Genomic DNA, 20,626 nt, shown 5'->3' on the forward strand with positions numbered 1-20,626 from the left:
AAAACTGGAGTTGGTTTACTATCTCTTGGCGTTTGGATCTTTTGCAAAGACCTTGTTTTTAACGCTTCAAATTCTAACATAGTCGTCTTCCCCTTGCATGCCTTATATAGAAGAATGGTGCTTCAATTATAAAACATGCTACAACAGAGAGATGGAATAGGTACTGAAGAATAGAAAGGCATGACATATTGACATGTATTCCCTCCATCCGGAAATAAATGGATGGGTCTAGGCGTATTTCAGTTCTAGATACATCCATTTTTATCCATTGCTGTGACATGTAATCCTGACGGAGGGAGTATGATGTAAGAGCTAGAGATACGACGGGACAACAGTGTAAAAAACACTAGTTGAATGTAAAACTGTATGCTAGCGGAATACATAGAGAAAAACACTAAGATGGCATTGCAACAGACCACAAGAACAACACTTCAATGTAAAAAACATGGTATGGTAGACAGATGAAGTAAATACTGATGAATAACAATGCATAAGATATTTAGAAGCATGATGTCCAAACTAAGCAGATGGCATTGCGATAGAGTAGAATGACAGTACTTGAATTTGAAAACATGTTATCATGAATGGAATAGGTACCGAAAAACAGGAAGGCATGACATATTTACATGCATGATCCGCAGGCTAAGCACATGGCATTGCACCGGAGTAAATGCACTCCAAGACATTATATGCATGCTATACCCGTATTGATATGTCTCCAACATATCTACTTTTCCTAACGCTTTTCCTCTTGTTTTGGACTCTAACTTGCATGATTTGAATGCAACTAACCCCGGACTGATGATGTTTTCAGCAGAACTACCATTGTGTTGTTTTTCTACAGAAATAAAAGTTCTCCGAATGGAATGAAACTTTGCAAGGATTTTTTATACAATAAACAAGAATTTCAGGAGCCAAGATCCACCTGAGGGGGGCACCTGGGTGGGCACAACCCACCAGGCCACGCCCCCTCCTGGCGCGCCCCCCTCCTGGCATGCCCAGGTGGGTTGTCCCCACTTGGTGGCCCCGCAGACCCTGAAACCGATGCTATGAAATCCTATTTTTCGAGAAAAAAATCAGAGAGAAAGCATTATCACGATCTACAAGACGGAGCCACCATCACCTCCCGTTCTTCATCGGGAGGCCAGATCTGGAGTCTGTTTGGGGCTCTGGAGAGGGGGATCTTCGTTCTTTGTCATCACCAACCCTTCTCCATCACCAATTCCATGATTTTCCACACCGGGAGTGAATAACTCCTTCGTAGGATTGCCGGTCGGTGAGGAGTTGGATGAGATTCAACATGTAATCAAGTTAGTTTTGTTAGGTCCTGATCCCTAGTATCCACTATGTTCTAAGACTGATGTTGCTATGACTTTGGCATTCTTAATGCTTGTCACTTTGGGTCGGGGTTCCATGATTTCAGATCTAAATCGTTTATGTTATCTCCATTATATCCATGTTCTAGATCCGATCATGCAAGTTATAGTCACCTACTATGTGTTATGACCCGGCAACCCTGGAGTGACAATAGTCGGGACCACTCCCAGTGATGACCGTAGTTTGAGGAGTTCATATATTCACTTTGTGTCAATGCTTTGTTCCAGTTCTCTATTAAAAGAAGGCCTTAATATCCCTTAGTTTCGAATAGGACCCCACTTCCACGGGAGGGTAGGACAAAAGATGTCATGCAAGTTCTTTCCATAAGCAGGTATGGCTATTTATGGAATACATGCCTACATTATATTGATGAACTGGAGCTAGTGACGTATCGCCCTAGGTTATAATTGTCTCATGATGAATATCATCCAACAAGTCACCGATCCAATGCATACTAATTTATCTTATAGTGTTCTTGCCAGGTTATTACTGCTATCGTTACTGTTGCACTTGTTACAAAATTACTGCCATCATTGTTACTATTACCATTGCTACTGTCACTACTATCAAAACTATCATATTACTTGGCTACTGATCACGTTGCTGTAGATAATAAATCTCCAGGTGTGGCTGAATTGACAACTTAGCTACTAATACCTTCAAATATTATTTGGCTCCCCTTGTGTCGAATCTATAAATTTGGGTTGAATACTCTACCCTAAAAAACTGTTGCGATTCCCTATACTTGTGGGTTATCAAGACATTTTTCTGGTGCCATTACTGGGGAGCATAGCTATATTTGTTGAGTCACTTGGGATTATTATTAATTTATCACTATGAAGAATCTGAAGGATGCTAAGACTAAGATATTTCCCTCAAAGACAAGGGGAGGTAAGGAACTACCATCCAGTTCTGCTTTAGAGTCACCTTCTGTTATAAGTAAACTTGCAACACCACCACATGCTATTTATTCTGATATGTCGCAAGTTATTGATGATGCTACTTCTGCTATGGATAATGCTTATGATGATGCTAGTACCTTTCTTGATAATGATGATGTGCCACTTGGTGAATTTCTTGATAAACAAATTGCTAAAGTAATACAACATGATGTTGTTGAATCTGATGATGAGCTTGAAACTGAAACTCCTGAAACACCTGCTAGAACTAGCCTTCCTAGATATGAATTGCCTAAGGTACCAGAAGGTTATGTTATGAATGAGGAGACAACTAGAGATATTCTTTCTTGTAAGGATAGAGATGATCTAGAGAAATTATTATGCAAGTATAAAGAAAAATCTCTAAATGCTAGAATGCGATATGATCCTAAGTTTGCTACTTCTCCTATCTTTATTGATGATAAGGATTATGAATTCTCTGTCGACCCAGAGTTAATTACATTGCTTGAATATGATCCTTTCCATGGTTATGAAACTGAAACTATTGTGGCACATCTTACTAAGTTGAATGACATAGCCACCCTTTTTACCCATGATGAGAAAACTCCCTATTACTTTATTCTCAAATTATTTTCGTTCTCATTAAAGGGTGATGCTAAAGCTTGGTACAATACTCTTGCTCCTGGTTGTATGCGTAGTCCCCAGGATATGGTTTAGTACTTCTATGAATTTTTTTCCCTGCTCATAAGAAACAAGCTGCTTTACAAGAAATATTTAACTTTGTTAAAATTAAATAAAGGAGTCTCCCACAATCTTGGGGGAGGCTTTGCTAGTTACTTAATGCTTTGCCTGATCATCCTCTTAAGAAAAATGAAATTCTTGATATCTTCTATAATGGACTAACCGATGCTTCTATGGATTTCCTAGATAGTTGTGCTGGTTGTGTTTTCAGGGAACGAACTGTTGGGCAAGCTGGAGAATTATTGAATAACATATTGAAAAATTATGATGATTGGACTCTTCCTGAATCACCGCTTAAACCCACTCCGAAGAAGAGGGGTATATTATACCTATGTCCTGAAGATATGCAAGAGGCAAAGAAATCTATGAAGGAAAAAGGTACTAAAGCTGAGGATGTTAAAAATTTACCTCCTATTGAAGAAATACATGGGCTTAATACACCACCACTTCCTAAGGTGGTAGAGGTAAATTCTCTGATGAAGTTCAATGATAATGACAATCCTCACAATATGAATCCTAGCCAATGCCTTTATGAGTTTGAAAACTACATTACAAAACAGGATCACTTCAATGCAAATGTTATGAAACAGTTGAAATACAATTATGATATGATTTCTCGCTTGAGTGACTTGTTATTCAGAATCTCAAATGTTGTTAGAGGTGTTGGAAAACATGCTTCTATGGTTAAAACTCAGTTAGGACAAGTTGCTAAATCTCAAAGAGATTTGCTTGATGAAATGAATAATAATATACATGACTTTGTTGTTAGAGTTGCAACTAGAGGAGGTAAAATGACTCAGGAACCACTTTATTGTGAGGGACACCCAAAAAGAATTGAACATAATTCACAAAGGAACAACACCACTGCACCTAGTTCTTCTAAAAAGAAAAAGAAGAAGAAAATTGGTAGGACATTGCATGCTTCTAGTGAACCTGAAATAGAAAAACCTCCTAATAATGATATTGAAACTTCTATCTTTGATGCTGAAACTCAGTCTGGTAATGAACATTCACCTAGTGATAGTGAAAAATATAATGCTGATGTTCAGGAAGACTCTCAACCAAATAATAAAGAACCAGACAATAATGTTGAGGTAGAACCACGTGTTGATCTTGATAACCCACAACCTAAAAATAAAAGGTATGATAAAAGAGACTTCATTGCTAGAAAACACGGTAAAGAAAGAGAACTGTGGGTTCAAAAACCTATGCCCTTTCCACCTAAGTCAACTGAAAAGAAAGATGATGAAGAATTTGAATGCTTTGCTGAAATGCCGAGGCCAGTCTTTTTGCGTACTCGCTTGACTGATATCTTGAAAATGCCTCCTTATGCAGAGTATATGAAAGACATCATCACCAATAAGAGAAAAATACCGGATGCTGAAATCCCCACTATGCTTGCTAATTATACTTTTAAAGGCGGAGTACCTAAAAAACTTGGAGATCCGGGAATACCAACTATACCTTGCTCCATTAAAAATAATTATGTGAAAATTGCTTTCTGCGATTTAGGAGCTGGTGTTAGTGTTATGCCTTTCTCTTTATATAAAAGACTTGATTTGAATAAACTCACACCTACTGAAATATATTTGCAAATGGCTGATAAATCAAATGCCATACCTACTGGTATCTGTGAGGATGTGCCCATTGTTGTTGCTAATGTTACTATTTTTACTGACTTTGTTGTACTTGAGATGCCTGAGGACGACAACATGTCGATTATCCTTGGTAGACACTTCTTGAATACTGTAGGGGCTGTTATTGATTGCAATAAAACCAAGGTCACTTTTCATATCAATGATGAGCATACGATGCACTTTCCGAAGAAACAATTCCAAGTGAATGGTATTAATGTTATTGAAAAATCTCCGACAATCACTATTGGAATTTTTCAAATACCTCTACCTACTGCTAAAAAGAAATATGAAATGCTTATTGTTGGGGACATTCATATCCCCGTTGAGGTAACTTAGTGATTTTCAAAAGTTCTTCGGTTTCATGCTAATCGAAAGTGGTTGTTAATAAGACCTGATCAACCTTATTAATGGATCATTTTTGAGAGGTATGGAGTTGATTAATTTAGTAAGCACTACCTTTTGTCCCTACTTTTTGTTTTCTGTTTTTATTAGTTAAATAAAATAAAATGCCATGTTTTGTCTGTTTTCTGAATTTCCCGTGCAATAAAAAATGACCCAAAAATGGAAGTTCTTAGAATGCTTTGAAAATTTAATACGATTTTTTCTGAATATTTCTGAATTTATGGTGCAAATAATAGCAGAGGGAGGTGCACCAGGTGGGCACAACCCACCTGGGTGCGCTAGGACCCCCAGGCATGTCCTGGTGGGTTGTGGTCCCCACGTGGGCCCCATCACTTATCTCTTTACACCACATCATCACCCACCTCCAGAAAAAATTCCCCATTGCTCTCTCTCTCTCTCTCTCTCTCTCTCTCTCGTGTTCTTGCTCTCAAACCCGCGGATTTCGATCTCTTTGCTCGAAGCTCCATTTCCGAAACTGTTTCGGGGGATTGTTGCTTGGTATGTGACTCCATCGTTTGTCCAATTAGTTTTTGTTTTAGTGGTTTATATTTTGAATAATTAGCTAATCTTGGTGCTGCTGTAGATGAGCTTGCATGTTGAATTCTTAGAGTTCTAACTAGTTTGAATGCTTGCTATGGCCTCTATGTAACCCTATGAGTAGTTGCTATCAATCTTATAAAGTTTTGGTGATTAGTTTTTGTCACTCAAAAATTTTCAGAAAATTGTACGCGAACATGATGAGCATATTTGGAAGGAGTTCTTCGAGGAGGAGATCCTCGGGGGCATCTTCTAGTGACAACTCTACTTGTCCATCTTATGTCGAACCAAGTGAAAGTTCCATTTGTGATGCAATTGCCAAAACATGCTTATGGCCTTGCGATGATTATATGATGCATGTGGGCATTAAGGAGGAATTTGAGAAATATGTTCACAATGTTGGTCTCGGTCCCTACATTTCAGATAAGTGCGAGCAATGCCACACTCTTACCGAATCATTTGTCAAAGGATTTAAATTCCATCCCTGTGAGTCTAGGGTGTCATTTAAGCTTTATCAAAATTCATTTACCATCTCACTAGAGAGTTTTGCTCACCACTGCAAACTCCCATTCTGGAATTCGCTTGATGAATCGCCAAGGGCTGAGTACCAATCATTCTTGACTAGTCTTTGCTATGGTGAGACGAGGGGAGTGACACAAGGTAGAATAAAGAGCATTCATTTTCCTACAATTTAGTAATTTGCATTATTTAACAAGAAATGAATAGTAGGCAAGCAAGACTGTAGCACACTTTGTGCTCCAGACTTGAGCCTTATACGCACCGCTCTCACCGGTGAAAGGAGTTATAATCTTGCAGCAATTGTTGCACGCAGACTTCAGCATAACGCTAATAGTGGCTGTTTCTATGGTGGAATTTATGCCACGCATTTAGCACGAGGGTTGGGTGTTTCACCTTTGCCCTTTGACCATATCTTACCCATGTAGTATTTAGACTTTGATGCTTTAAAAAGTCATAAGATCCTCAAAGGAAAAAAATTGTAACTTCACATACAATCTGTTGTTTAACCAAACATCTATTGTACACACATATTTGCCTGCGCCTGCTCTTTTTGACTATCACAGCAAAGGAAGATATTTTGTTCTTGAGAGCGAGGCCCGAGCTCACAACACGGCAGTGGGGGCAGCACGACAGGCTGAGGCATCCGCACCGAGAGCCTCTGTGAGCTACCACGCCGACAATTATCCAGATTACTGATCGACTACCAAGTTAGGCCAAAAGCCTAAGCTTGGGGGAGTACATGTTTCTCACCGACATTACATTCATGTCCACTTATTCCAGTTGTCGGTGTTCACACTTTTTCATTTTATCATCCATGCTTAATTTTATTTTACTGCTTTCTTCTTGTGTGTTTGAAAAACCTTAGAAAAACCAAAAAAAATAGTTGTAGTTAGTTTACTTTCTATGCATGCTTAGTTGTAGTATTAAAAAGAAAACCCAAAAATATTTCCTTGTTCTTCTTTTGCTTGTTGGGAGCTTTCCCGTGTGAATAGTTTTTCTCATTTATGCTTTTCCATTTTATTTCCTTGCTCAAGAAAACAAAAAACTCCAAAAATATTTCAGTGTGTTTCTCTGAATTTCTTTTCTTTTTATTCGAGTTGTACCGAGGAGAAGACCACGATGAAAATGTTGAGTGGCTCTCATATGAATAACTGTTGATCTAATAAAAAGCCCATTTTACCTTGTCTTATCCTATTGAATAAAATGTTTTGCAGATTCCAACTTAGTCCACGGCATTCTTGCACTATTATTATTTTCATATCATTCGGTCATGCAAGTGAAAGGCAATAATGACGATATTCGATGAACTGGCCATGGTAGCGAGAAACGGGTATGAAATCGACTTGTTCTGTTTGTGTAAATATGTTTAACCTAGTATCCATGATTCAGCCCATTATGATTAAACATGTTCGCAATGACAATTAGAGTTATACTTTCCCATCCATGCATAAGTAGCTAGGAGTGGATAATGATTTATCTTGGATATCAACATTGCATTAAAATGATTGTGATGTAGTATGATGATATGGTATACTCCTCTGAATGTTCGAGTGGCTTAACTTGGCACATGTTCATGCATGTAGTTGAATCAAACCCAACATAGTCTCTATGATATTTATGTTCATGGTGTTCATATCCTACTCATGCTAGTGTCCAATGTTACTTATGCATAATGCATGTTCATGACTGTTGTTGCTCTCTAGCTGGCCGCTTCTCAATCTATTTGCTAGCCTTTGCCTGTACTAAGTGGCAATTCTGCTTGTACATCAAAAACCTTGAACCCAAAGTTATTCCATATGAGTCCACCATACCTACCTATATGCGGTATTACCCTGCCGTCCTAAGTAAATTTGCATGTGCCACCTCTAAAAAACTTCTAATAAATATCCTTTTGTGTGCCTGGATCGTTCATGGAATGATAGGAGGTGGTTGGTATCTTCCATGCTAAGCGGGTTATTCTCATGTCAAGTGTTTATTCACTCGCCATCGCACGAGAAAAGGGCGGTAATAGGGATGCCCAGTCCCAAACTACAAACAAAAAAAGCTTAAAAATAATCAAACAAAAACTCCCAATGGAGTCAAAACCTTTACTTTTATTGCTTGGGAAGCGCCACTAGCGTGCTTAGCATAGAAGATATTGATAACTGATAGTCATGAAGTAAATGAGAAGGGTGCATGTCTCAAAATATCATTTACCTCTGTTTCAAAAACTTGAGCTTTGGCACCTCTGCAAATCACTGCTTCCCTCTGCGAAGGGACTATCTATTTACTTTTATGTTGTGTCATCATCTTCTAAAATAAGAGTTAGGACCTGGGAGCACTGCTGTCATGACTTATGCATTGTGTGTAACTAATGTTGGGTGCATCATGACTGGATCTTTTCTACCATGAATTACAATGTTTAGTCGCTGCTTGGACTTTGGAGGTGCTCTACATTTGTGTTTTGCGGTCTCAGAAAGGGCTAGCAAGATGCCACTATTGTCATATTATATCATGGTTGTTTTGACAACGTGTTGCCGTTTCAGATATCTTATTATTGCTTGCTAGCTGATTATGTCATTGATATGAGTTAATATAATCTTAAAGAGTTATTGTCGGCATGGTTAGTTATAATATTGGCTGAAAACCTGGGTGTTGTTTAAGCTTATTTATGCAAACAAGAGCAAAAGTGTTTGTAATAGTTTTTCTTTTTGACTTTTAGTTTATCAACTGAATTGTATGAGGACGAGAAAAGGTTTAAGCTTGGGGGAGTTGATATGTCTCCAACATATCTACTTTTCCTAACGCTTTTACTCTTGTTTTGGACTCTAATTTGCATGATTTGAATGAAACTAACCCCGGACTAACGCTGTTTTCAGTAGAACTACCATGGTGTTGTTTTTGTGCAGAAATAAAAGTCCTTAGAATGGAACGAAACTTTGTGACGATTTTTATACAATAAACAAGAATTTTCTGGAGCCAAGATCCACCGGAGGGGGGCACCTGGGTGGGCACAACCCACCAGGGCGCACCCCCTCCTGACGCGCCCAGGTGGGTTGTCCCCACCTGGTGGCCCCGCAGACCCTGAAACCGATGCTATAAAATCCTATTTCTCCAGAAAAAATCAGAGAGAAAGAATTATCGTGATCCACGATACGGAGCCGTCGTCACCTCCTGTTCTTCATCGGGAGGCCAGATCTGGATTCCGTTTGGGGCTCCAGAGAGAGGGATCTTCGCTCTTCGTCATCACCAACCCTTCTCCATCGCCAATTCCACGAAGTTCCCAATCGGGAGTGAGTAATTCCTTCGAAGACTCGCTAGTTGGTGAGGAGTTGGATGAGATTCATCATGTAATTGAGTTAGTTTTGTTAGGGCATGATCCCTAGTATCCACTATGTTCTAAGATTGATGTTGCTATGACTTTGCCATGCTTAATGCTTGTCACTTTGGGCCCGGGTGCCATGATTTCAGATCTGAACCATTTATGTTATCACCATTATATCCATGTTCTAGATCCGATCTTGCAAGTTATAGTCACCTACTACATGTTATGATCCGGCAACCCCAGAGTGACATAGTCGGGACCACTCCCGATGATGACCGTAGTTTGAGGAGTTCCATGTGTTAATGCTTTGTTCCAGTTCTCTATTAAAAGGAGGCCTTAATATCCCTTAGTTTCCAATAGGACCCCGCTGCCATGGGAGGGTAGGACAAAAGATGTCATGCAAGTTCTTTCCATAAGCACGTATGACTATTTACAGAATACATGCCTACATTATATTGATGAACTGGAGCTAGTGCCGTATCGCCCAAGGATATAATTGTATCATGAAGAATATCATCCAACAAGTCACCGATCCAATGCCTACGAATTTATCTTATATTGTTCTTGCTAAGTTACTACTGCTATCGTTACTGTTGCACTTGTTACAAAACTACTGCTATCACTATTATTGTTACCATTGCTACTATCACTACTATCAAAACAATCATATTACTTTGCTACTATCATGTTGTTGAAGATATTAATTTTGAAATATTAGCTTGCTGTTTCTTCTTTAGATGGTGAGATGATGCTTGGTACTAATGTGTTTTTACATGCTCGTTGCTAACGATTTACTATATGATAAATAGTTGACCCACTAAAAACGGGAATCAAACCCAAAATGAAATATCTCGATTCAATGAAATAGCTCATTCACCAGGTCAAAAAAGTTAACTAAATCCAAAATTGAACACCTCAATTGAGTAGCATGTTGTACAGTATTATAGTACTCCATGAACATGTTGAAAGTCAAATTAATGAACTTATTTGATACACATATCTCTGTTCATGTGTGGATTGTAGACACCATGTTCTCCAATTTAAATATTTGAATGCAAGTTTATATCGAAACATGGTTTATATCAGTCTTTGATGCATAAAATGTGACCTCCTCCTCACCCGGACTCCTGCTCTCTCTCTCTCTCACCGACAATCTTCAATTCTATCGCATGCATCCAAACACAAACCTTGTCGATCCCTCTCCATCTCTCTCTCTCTTTCTCTCTCTCTCTCTCTCCCTCTCTCTCTTTGTGTGTGTGTGTGTGGGGGGGGGGTCTTTTCTAGTCCTCATGAACGCTTCATGTATAGGTCTCTCTCACACACTATGTATGATTCTCTAGTCCAAGCTAAATATCTTGGGTGGACTCATCGTACGCACACAAATTCCCTGGCTTGCTGCCCGTAACTCTCTCACGCACCACTCTGCCATCTCAGAGCTCTTCCCTCTCTCTCAAACTCTCCATCTCCCTGGGTCACACATACACATGCATATCTTACGCGCACTCGAAAGACCCATCTAAAACTCTATCTATCTTCCTCGTTCTCTCTCCATATCACACGCGCACACACACAATCTCACGCCTAGCCAAGTATGATGGTCTCTCACTCAATTGTAGGCACACGCAGTCCCCCTATATGTATATGACTAGATAATTCTTATTCTCCATCACAAACATGTGCATGGTCTATCTCAATTTCTCTCGGGGCATCTTTCTATCACACACGCACCTCATCCCTCGATCTCCCACCCATGTAGTCCCCTCACGATCTTGAGGGGATCTCTCTATCACAAACACACCCTCTTTCCCTCCCCATACGTCCATCTTCTCCATACGTCCCTCTCGACCTTTGTTCCTTGTTGGCCAGACCTCTATTGGACATGTGCTATGGGGGTGTATCTCTCCATTGCAAACAATCACGCACTAGCTATCTTCGTGTATCTCCTCACCTCGCTTTTCTAACTCGGAGATGCACGCGTGATATGTTTGTATAACAAACAAACACACACACTCTCTCTAATTTATCGTTTGTTGTCCCTTTCTCTTTCACACACATACTCTTTTTGCACACTCACTCATTCTCCTTCACACGCACTTGATCTCTCTTGATTTAGGCATTCGCTTTGGTCAATAGCATATAGATTTATTGAAAAGTCAAACATCACAAAGTTTGAACATGTGCATGGAGAAAAACATTTACATCTAGAACGACAAACATATATCATTAGATTCATCATGAGATGTAGTTTCCTATGATGTATCTTTGGTATTGTAGATATAAATAATATTTGCGTAAACCTGGTCAAAGTTTCCAAAGTTCGACTTCTAAATTTTTTTATGCACTCCATTATCAAGCGGATGGAATATCTCTTTCCCCTCTCAGCTATCTGACGCACCACTCAGCCGTATCGGGGTTCCTCTATCTCTCTCAAACTTTATATCTCCCTGGTTCACACATACACATATCTCGCTCGTCCTACATAGACCCATCTAACACTCTGCACCCTTGTTCTGTCTATGTGACACGCACCCCCCTAAGTACCATAATCCCTCACTCCATCATAGGCGCACGCACTCCCCCCTAAGTATGACTATCTCTCACTAGCCATCAGGAACACACATATTGTCTCCTTCCATCCATACGTCTATCTCGATATCTCTTGAGGTATCTTCAATCATGCACACACCTTGTCACTCGATCTCCCACCCATGTTATCCCATCATGATCTCCAGGGGATCTCTCTATCACAAACATACACTGTCTCCTCCCCATGTCTGCATTTTCTCCATACATCTCTCTCGACCTCTCTCCCTTGTTTGTCAGACCTCTCTTGGCCACGTGCTAGGGGTCTTTCTCTCTCGGTTGCAAACAACCACACACTATCTCCTCACCTCGCTTCCGCTATCGAAGATGCATGTGTGATATGTTTGCATAAGACACACACGCCTTTTCTCTACTTTTATCCTGTGTTGTCCATGTCTCTTTCACACACACACACACACACACTTTTTCCAGTCACTCTTTCTATTTCACACACACTCTCTCTCTCTAGTTAGGTACTCTCTCACGTCCATAAGCATATGGATGTTTCGAAAAGTCAAACCTGTCGTGGACGTAACACAGCAGATGCCCTAGCGAAAGGACTTAGGTGTGGAGCCATCGCATCTAGGTTAGCTTGAAAGGGGTTAAAAGGGACAAAGGACACAGAGGGTTTACCCAGGTTCAGCCCCTCTCAACGAGGTAAAAGCCTATTCCTGCTTTAGGTGGTATTGCTTGGGTTTTGATTACCAGGGAGCGAATACACATGACCTAGTTCTCGATGAGTTGTTTCTTGAGTTAACCCGCTGTCGGGTCACCCCTTTATATACAGGTTGATGCCCGACGGCTTACAGAGTCCTGGCCGGCTCATACACAACGTGTCCTACTCGGTAACTAACTAAGCTTGCCTTACAATAGAAGTTAAACACATGGCGTCTTACACCCGTGGGCCTCAACTCGTCCCCGGGTCTTGGGCCTTCAATAAGCTTGCTCTATGAACCACCATCTTCATATCTTCTTAGGCTTCTTCATCTTAAGCCGCCAGTGGCATGACCCGGCCCCTCCTGGGTGGGTCATACCTAGTAGTTACATCCCCAACATTAGGCCCTAGGTTGACTGGAACTTGTTCACATGAATCCTCAACACTTGACTTAGCAAAATCTTTCATCGTTAATTCCTTACCAATTCATTATAACCTGCCATGAAGTCACATATCAGAATTATGTTAACCCGCCATGACGTCATCTCGCATTAACTTCACACGAATCCCAGAACATCTCAACATATCTTTATCTTTAATGGATCTCTGAAAACCGAGGCGTCCGCGTAGCCACATAACCATTTTTTTGGCTTCCTTGATTCCCGCACCATGCCTTTTATCCATCTCCTTATAAATAGGGACAGGCGCCCTTTTCATTTTTTCACCCTTGCCTCCTCGTCTTCGTCTTCCTCCTCACAATGCCCTTGCGTGCCCAAGCTCCGCTGTCGTCGGCCTTCGTCAACTGCCTCAACTCCGGCCGCTGCATCAACCTGAACGGACTAGAGCATTGCGGCGTGCCTCCGCTGTTTAACATCATCCATAAGTACTCCTCCTCCCACGTAGCAGATCTCCATTAGGGTTTTCCCAGTTCATCGGAGTTCTTCTCTAGATCACGTAACTGAATCTGAACATGATATCGAAAACGCACGGTAATAGCTTAGCATTCTTTTCCCAATCGCAGTAGATACGTTTTCTGTATAAGATCCATCCAAACACATGAGTTCTTCCACTACTTTCACTATAGGTCTAGAATTCATTTTATTTTCTGAACTGCTATAGATCCAAAATCGTAGCATCAATCTATGGAATTTGTTTGTCCATTACTTTGCAAAAATTCACTTTTAGATCTGTCACACTACGATCATACGGGCGTCTTATATGATAAACCATAACCCACCATATAGCATTAGTCCCCTTATTAAGCCACCAATATGCATTCATAATTTGCATAACCCAGCACTGCCTTCCGGTTTAATCATGTCAACCTTTGTAGCACTGACTTTTTGACCATTAGCCGGCTTAGCATCACAATCCTTAACCCGAAAATACTTTCCTTTGTAGTTAAAAATGTCTAAAGCCAAGACCGTTACCTCATGCAACTGGGTCGTCTCTCGGGTCAGCGAGGAAACACTGAATGAATATGTTCAAACGGGCGTCTTAGGCAAAAGAAAGATGTCATCCATTGGAGGGTCCTAGGCACAGAAACCCCTCCTCACCCCAAGGAAGGTGATGTAATTATCTTCACTAATCATCTGCTCCGAGGTTTCACCCCCCTCGGCTCAAAATTCTTCCGCGATGTGCTGCAATTTTTCAAGCTCCATCCTCAAGACATCGGGCCCAATTCCATTTCAAACATCTACAACTTTCAAGTGTTGTGCGAGGTTTCCCATCAACAGGAGCCCACTGTATAACTATTCAAAGAATTTTATTATTTAAACTGGCAGACTGAGTTCACAGACGGTCCCAGCCTAGAGATAGGTGGCATTTCGATTCAGAGGCGGAAAGAAGCCACCTTCCCTGCTGCCAAACTGCCCAGTCATCCCAAGGACTGGAACCAAATTTGGTTTTACTGCCAAGACACTTCTCCAGAAGGGGAGAACCCTCTGCCGGGTTATCGCAAAAACCGGCTTAACAATAGGGACCCTCTACCAGAGTGGATCAGTACAAAAGAACGGGCCAAATATATGCCCGTCTTTTCAAAAATTAGAGCTTTAATGGCTAATGGCTTGACTTGTATTGACCTAGTTCGATGCTGGGTTGCATGGAGAATTCTGCCTTTAAGCCGCTGATCCGGCTTAATGTGCAAGTACATTGGAGATGTCAAAGATCCCCAACGCCACTACTAGATAGAGCTAACTGATGAAGACATCAATGACATGACCAAAACCCTGCTGAACGAGAGCTTGGTAGATTGCAGCAAAACTGGGTTAAGCCCTTTCTGTGTTCTCAACAAACCGCCAGCTGTAAGTATTTTAAACTGTTTCCAACTTAATCATCTTTCCTTGAATTATTCTCTCATCCATGTGATTGCTGCAGGCCGACTCTTCTTTCTGGAATAAGAAACTTGAGGACAAACCGGCAAAGAAGACACGGACAAAGAACAAGGCTTCTAAAAAGCCTGCCAAAAAGAAAACCAACCCCTCCGAGTTATTTGACTTGGATGATAATGATGAGTCGGAGGTAAAACTTGACTCCCTTGGCTCATTTTTTGTAGATCTTATTGATAATGATCACTATGAGGATGATGCGGAAGCCAGCCGTGCAGACGATGAAGAGGTAATTATTCTCTCCTCCGGCTCAGAACATTTGCCAAGACAGAAAGTTCGACAAGCGAGCCGGAAAGTAAGGTTTTCTCACCCTTTAGCTTACCTAGATCCCAACTTTCTTTTGAAGAAGCAGCAACATGAAGCTCGTTGCACAACCTAGAACATCGGCGGTGGGATTCTCTCCTCCGGCTTACCCAACACGCCGGCCCCTCGCAAGCGCCGTCTAGAGGTTTCACAGATTTCCGACTTAGCTTTTCCCAAGGCGGGTCTTTTTCGACAACCTCTTAACCCTTCTGATTCAAACTATCAGGGAACCTCTCACTCATCATCAGGTGATTCCACTAGGACTCAGGTTCCTCTGTTCAAGACTGTTCTAGGGTAAGAACACTTAAGTCTACATGTTTTAACACCTTACTCAATTGGCATACTAATCTCACCATATGTTTTACTTTCGGTGCCATGGCCAAACCCGGCAAGAAGCTGAAGGTTAATAAAGGTTGTTGATCCGGAAAAACAGACAATGTCTGAATCTTTGCCTCAAACATCTGAAGCAGCCATGGACAATCCGCCACCAGAGGAGCACCCTATCACTGTGGACCCCATGAATGTTGGTCCAGAAAATGCTAAGAGGCCCAGCACCGCTCAGCCAGCTCACGAAACCGAATACGTCATGGTTACTGGGACGGCTTACACAACACCAGGTAACCCCACCATCTTGTGCAAGCATAGCGCCAAAGAGGAATTCTCCATTGTTCACAAAGGCAAGTGGAAACTGGATCTGGAGAGTTATACTCAATTCAATGCCTAGGAGCTTCACGCGGGTTACTTGAACCGCCTCCACACCAGCCGTGACTTTGAAGCTGGCTTGGTTAATCTCATGAAAGATCATTTTGAGGTAAGAAAAAACTTGTCTCATACAAATATATATATTTGTTAGCCGCCAAGTCTACTGGATATGACAAACTTGAATATGTTGTAGACTTTAAATATCCTTATTGACCTTGATATCCATGTCATAGCATGTTAGAACCGCAGAATCAACACAAGTAGCCCCCATGGGCCGGCTTAAGCTGCATAGCTAAAGCCGAGACTTCAAAATGTAGCTCTTAATTTCACATATATAACTCCCGAGGACCAGCTTAAACTGATAAGTTAAGTCGGGAGATCAAATAGTAGTGCTCAACTTTGCACCTGTAAACCCCAAGGATTGGATTAACCAGCATGGCTAAGCCGGCACTTATCACCATAATTATGAACAAAACCCAAATATGTAGCCCCCATGAGCCAGCTTAAGCATCATGGCTAAGTCGGGTCATGAAAGATTTGTCTTCAAAAAAGAGCAATGTGCATTAGCCCCCAAGTGCCATGTAAAATACTTGTATTGTGCTTGGGACGTCACTTAAGGTGATCATAGTGCCTCCTATCTTGTTCATGTTGCAGGCTGAACTAAATATGAAGGAATCCCAAGTCAATGATCTGAGGCAAAACATTCAAACCCAGCAATCTGAGACTTCAATGGCCAAATCAGAGCTAAAGACTTCTTTGGAAAATATTGAAAAACTGAAAAAGGACTTCAGTGCTGATAGAACCGGCTGGGAGACCGAAAAGGCAGCTCTATTGAAAAGAGGAGAAGATGCCGAAGCTGCCCTTAAGCCGGTAATCGACAAGTTGTCCGGTTTAAAGTATCAAATCAATAGCATGACAGCTGCCATCTTTAGTAAGTAATATTGTATTTCAATCTTTCATCAATAATATTGATCAACCATGGAGCCGGTTTATAAATATCTTTGGAAATGCAGGGTCCAGAAGCTCCAAGCTAGGTCAAGATATGTGCATCCGGTTTAAGGCTATCTATACTCTTGTTGAGCAGTTGTACACTACACTACTAGGAAAAGGGCTAAAGATGAGATTGACACTAATGGCGCACTGTACATGTGGTGCGCCATTACTAAATACTAATGGCGCACCATGTGTTGGTGCGCCATTAGTAGTTCAACTAGTAATGGCGCACCACACCCACGGTGCGCCATTAGTAAAAAAAAATTTAATTTTTTTTTTCAAAACTACTAATGGCGCACTGTACATGTGGTGCGCCATTACTAAATACTAATGGCGCACCAGACCCACGGTGCGCCATTAGTAAAAAAAATTAAATTTTTTTTTCAAAATTACTAATGGCGCACCGTGGGAGTGGTGCGCCATTACTAGTTGAACTACTAATGGCGCACCATGCCACGGTGCGCCGTTAGTAACGTGGCCCCCCCTTCCCCCGAATGCCCCCCCCCCCCCCCGTGGACCGCCTTTTCAGTTTTTAAAAAAATAAAAAAATGATGGAAATGTCAAAAAAAAGAAAATAAGTTTCCCATGTGATATGTGGTCTAGTTGTTAGCAAAATTTACAAACATGAATTTTTGACTTTTTTGCAAAATCTCTCGAGAATTTGTAAAAATGGGCATGACTTTTGCATACGAACTCGGATGAAAAAGTTTTTTTATATGAAAAATCATCTACTCGAAATGTTACATCCGAATTTAACGGGGGGAACCCCGTTAAACATTTTCAAAATCCTTAAAAACCTAACAGAAAAAAAAGTTACGGGGCTTTTAAGATCTAGGGAGGCAAAAAATTTAAAAAAATTCAAACTTACTACTAGCGCACCTGCCCATGGTGCGCCATTAGTATCTTCCCGCCTTCAAAATTCAAAATCAATCAAAAAATAAAAAAAGTTAGTAATGGCGCACCTGCCCATGGTGCGCCATTAGAATCTTCCCGCCTTCAAAATTTAAAATAAATAAAAAAATAAAAAAAAGTTAGTAATGGCGCACCTGCCCGCGGTGCGCCATTACTAAGCCGTATATATGGCTGGGCGTGGTCCTCTCCTCCTTACCTCTTCATTCTTTCTCCTCCACTCCACCTCTCCTCCACTCCATCTCCTCCTCTCCTCCACTCCATCTTCCCTTCTCTCCTCCACCGTACTACCCTCCTCCTCTCCGGCGACCTCCTCCTCCTCTCCGGCGACCTCCTCCTCCCTCCTCTCCGGTGAGCTCCTCCTCCTCCCTCCTCTCCGGTGATCTCCTCCTCCCTCCTCTCCGGTGAGCGCCTCCTCCCTCCTCTCCTCCCATCCCCTCATGGTTTCTCCTTCCTCCTCTCCTCTCCGATGCTCCGATGAACTCCTCTCCGGCGACCTCCTCCTCCTCTCCGGCGATGTAGGCGAGCGCCTCTCCGGTGACCTCCTCCTCCTCCTCCTCTCCGGCAAACTCTTCTTTGGCAAAAGAACACGGCAAAATAACGTAAAAGATCCAAAAACAGGAACAAAATTTGAAATAATATTGTGCCAAAAAACGAGCAAAAAATGGGCGAAAAAATCACAATCCAGATCCAAATTCAAAATTCAAAAAATAGCAATGGCGCACGGTGGGGGTTAGACGGTGCGCCACTACTATTTTCCCGCCTTCAAAATTCAAAAATACTAATGGCGCACCAGTGGCCTATACTAATGGTGCACCGTGGGCCATACTAATGGCGCACCAGCGGTGCGCCATTAGAATACCAGATTCTAATGGCGCACCACAGGTGCGCCATTAGAAAAAAATTCTGGTGGCGTGATGCTAATGGTGCACCAGTAGTGCGCCATTAGTAGGCAAAACCGGTGCGCCATTAGTAGGCCTTTTCCTAGTAGTGCTAGTGCTCAACGGGCTATCTCTGTTGCCTCCCATAAGAAATAACAACCTTCCCTCATGAAGGAAGTGTTGGAAAAGTTGTCCGTACTTCCACAAAGGGTTGAAGATTTGAAGCGATCAGCCACCAGAGCTGGTGCCATCACCACACTGAGTCAGGCAAAAGCATGGCAAGCAGAACTTGACCCGGAAGAGCTAGCCACCGGTTGTCCTAGCTTAAAAGAAGATGGGTCTCCCTTCAGCGCCGAAGACTTCACCATTATAGTAAGGGAGATGTGTCCTTTGGCAAGAAAATTGGCTGAAGAAACTGATATCTCCAAGTATCATCCAGCTTATGATGCTGATAATGCAAAGGTGAAGGCGCCGGTTCATGAGTCTGTGGACCTTATCCCACCACCGCATAAGCATACCTTTGCCCCTGATATTGATCCATCAAGCCTTATAGATGATGAAGCTATATTCAGAGCTTTGACTGGGATCAACTAGGCCACATCTGACTTTCAGCCAATGGGTGAACAAGAAGAAGAAGAGCCGGTGCAAGATAACCCGAAATCTTAAACAAGCCAAGGCCAAGACAGCTAATCCTAGTGTCGGCTGATCATCCACAGCATGGGATGCTATGTGCATCAAAAACACTTATTCTTTTGCGCTCGGGGAGCATGTAATAGGCTAGATGAAAAACCATGATCTGCCATGCCATCGTCCAGTTTATTTGCATAACAGTTTGGAGCCACCGATCTGATGTTGAAGATCTACCACTTATGCTTATAATATCATCAATCATGCAGACCATATTTATCATATTCCTTGCACACAAGCAGATAACATGTACCCTGGTGGTTTACCCCAGGGCGGGTCATAATGCCCCATATAAAATTGCTGGTGACTGTATAGTCCATAACCAGGGCGGGTAATCAAAACCTCGCATATTCATAGAACAAGTAAGTAACAGTCCCAAGGCTTAGGACACAACGCCTAAAGTGCATAATGCTATGTCTTGAGCTTGCGTTGGTTTTCCCCGAAGAGGAAGGGATGATGCAGCAGAGTAGTGTAAGTATTTCCCTCAGTTTTTGAGAACCAAGGTATCAATCCAGTAGGAGTCCACGCTCAAGTCCCTCGTACCTGCACAAAAACGATAGCTACTCGCAACCAACATAATTAGGGGTTGTCAATCCCTTCACGGTCACTTACGAGAGTGAGATCTGATAGATATAATATTTTTGGTATTTTTGGTATAAAGATGCGAAGTGTAAAGTAAAAGCAAAGTAAAAAAGCAAAGCAAGATTAAAGTGATGGAGATTGATATGATGAGAATAGACCCGGGGGCCATAGGTTTCACTAGTGGCTTCTCTCAAGAGCATAAGTATTCTACGGTGGGTGAACAAATTACTGTTGAGCAATTTACAGAATTGAGCATAGTTATGAGAATATCTAGGCATGATCATGTATATAGGCATCACGTCCGTGACAAGTAGACCGAAATGATTCTGCATCTACTACTATTACTCCACTCATCGACCGTTATCCAGCATGCATCTAGAGTATTAAGTTAAAAACAGAGTAACACCTTAAGCAAGATGACATGATGTAGAGAGATAAATTCATGCAATATGAAATAAACCCCATCTTGTTATCCTCGATGGCAACAGTGCAATGCGTGCCTTGCTGCCCCTTCTAACACTGGGAAAG

Source organism: Triticum urartu, chromosome 4, assembly GCF_003073215.2.
Source record: "Triticum urartu cultivar G1812 chromosome 4, Tu2.1, whole genome shotgun sequence".
NCBI classification, from domain to species: Eukaryota; Viridiplantae; Streptophyta; class Magnoliopsida; order Poales; family Poaceae; genus Triticum; species Triticum urartu.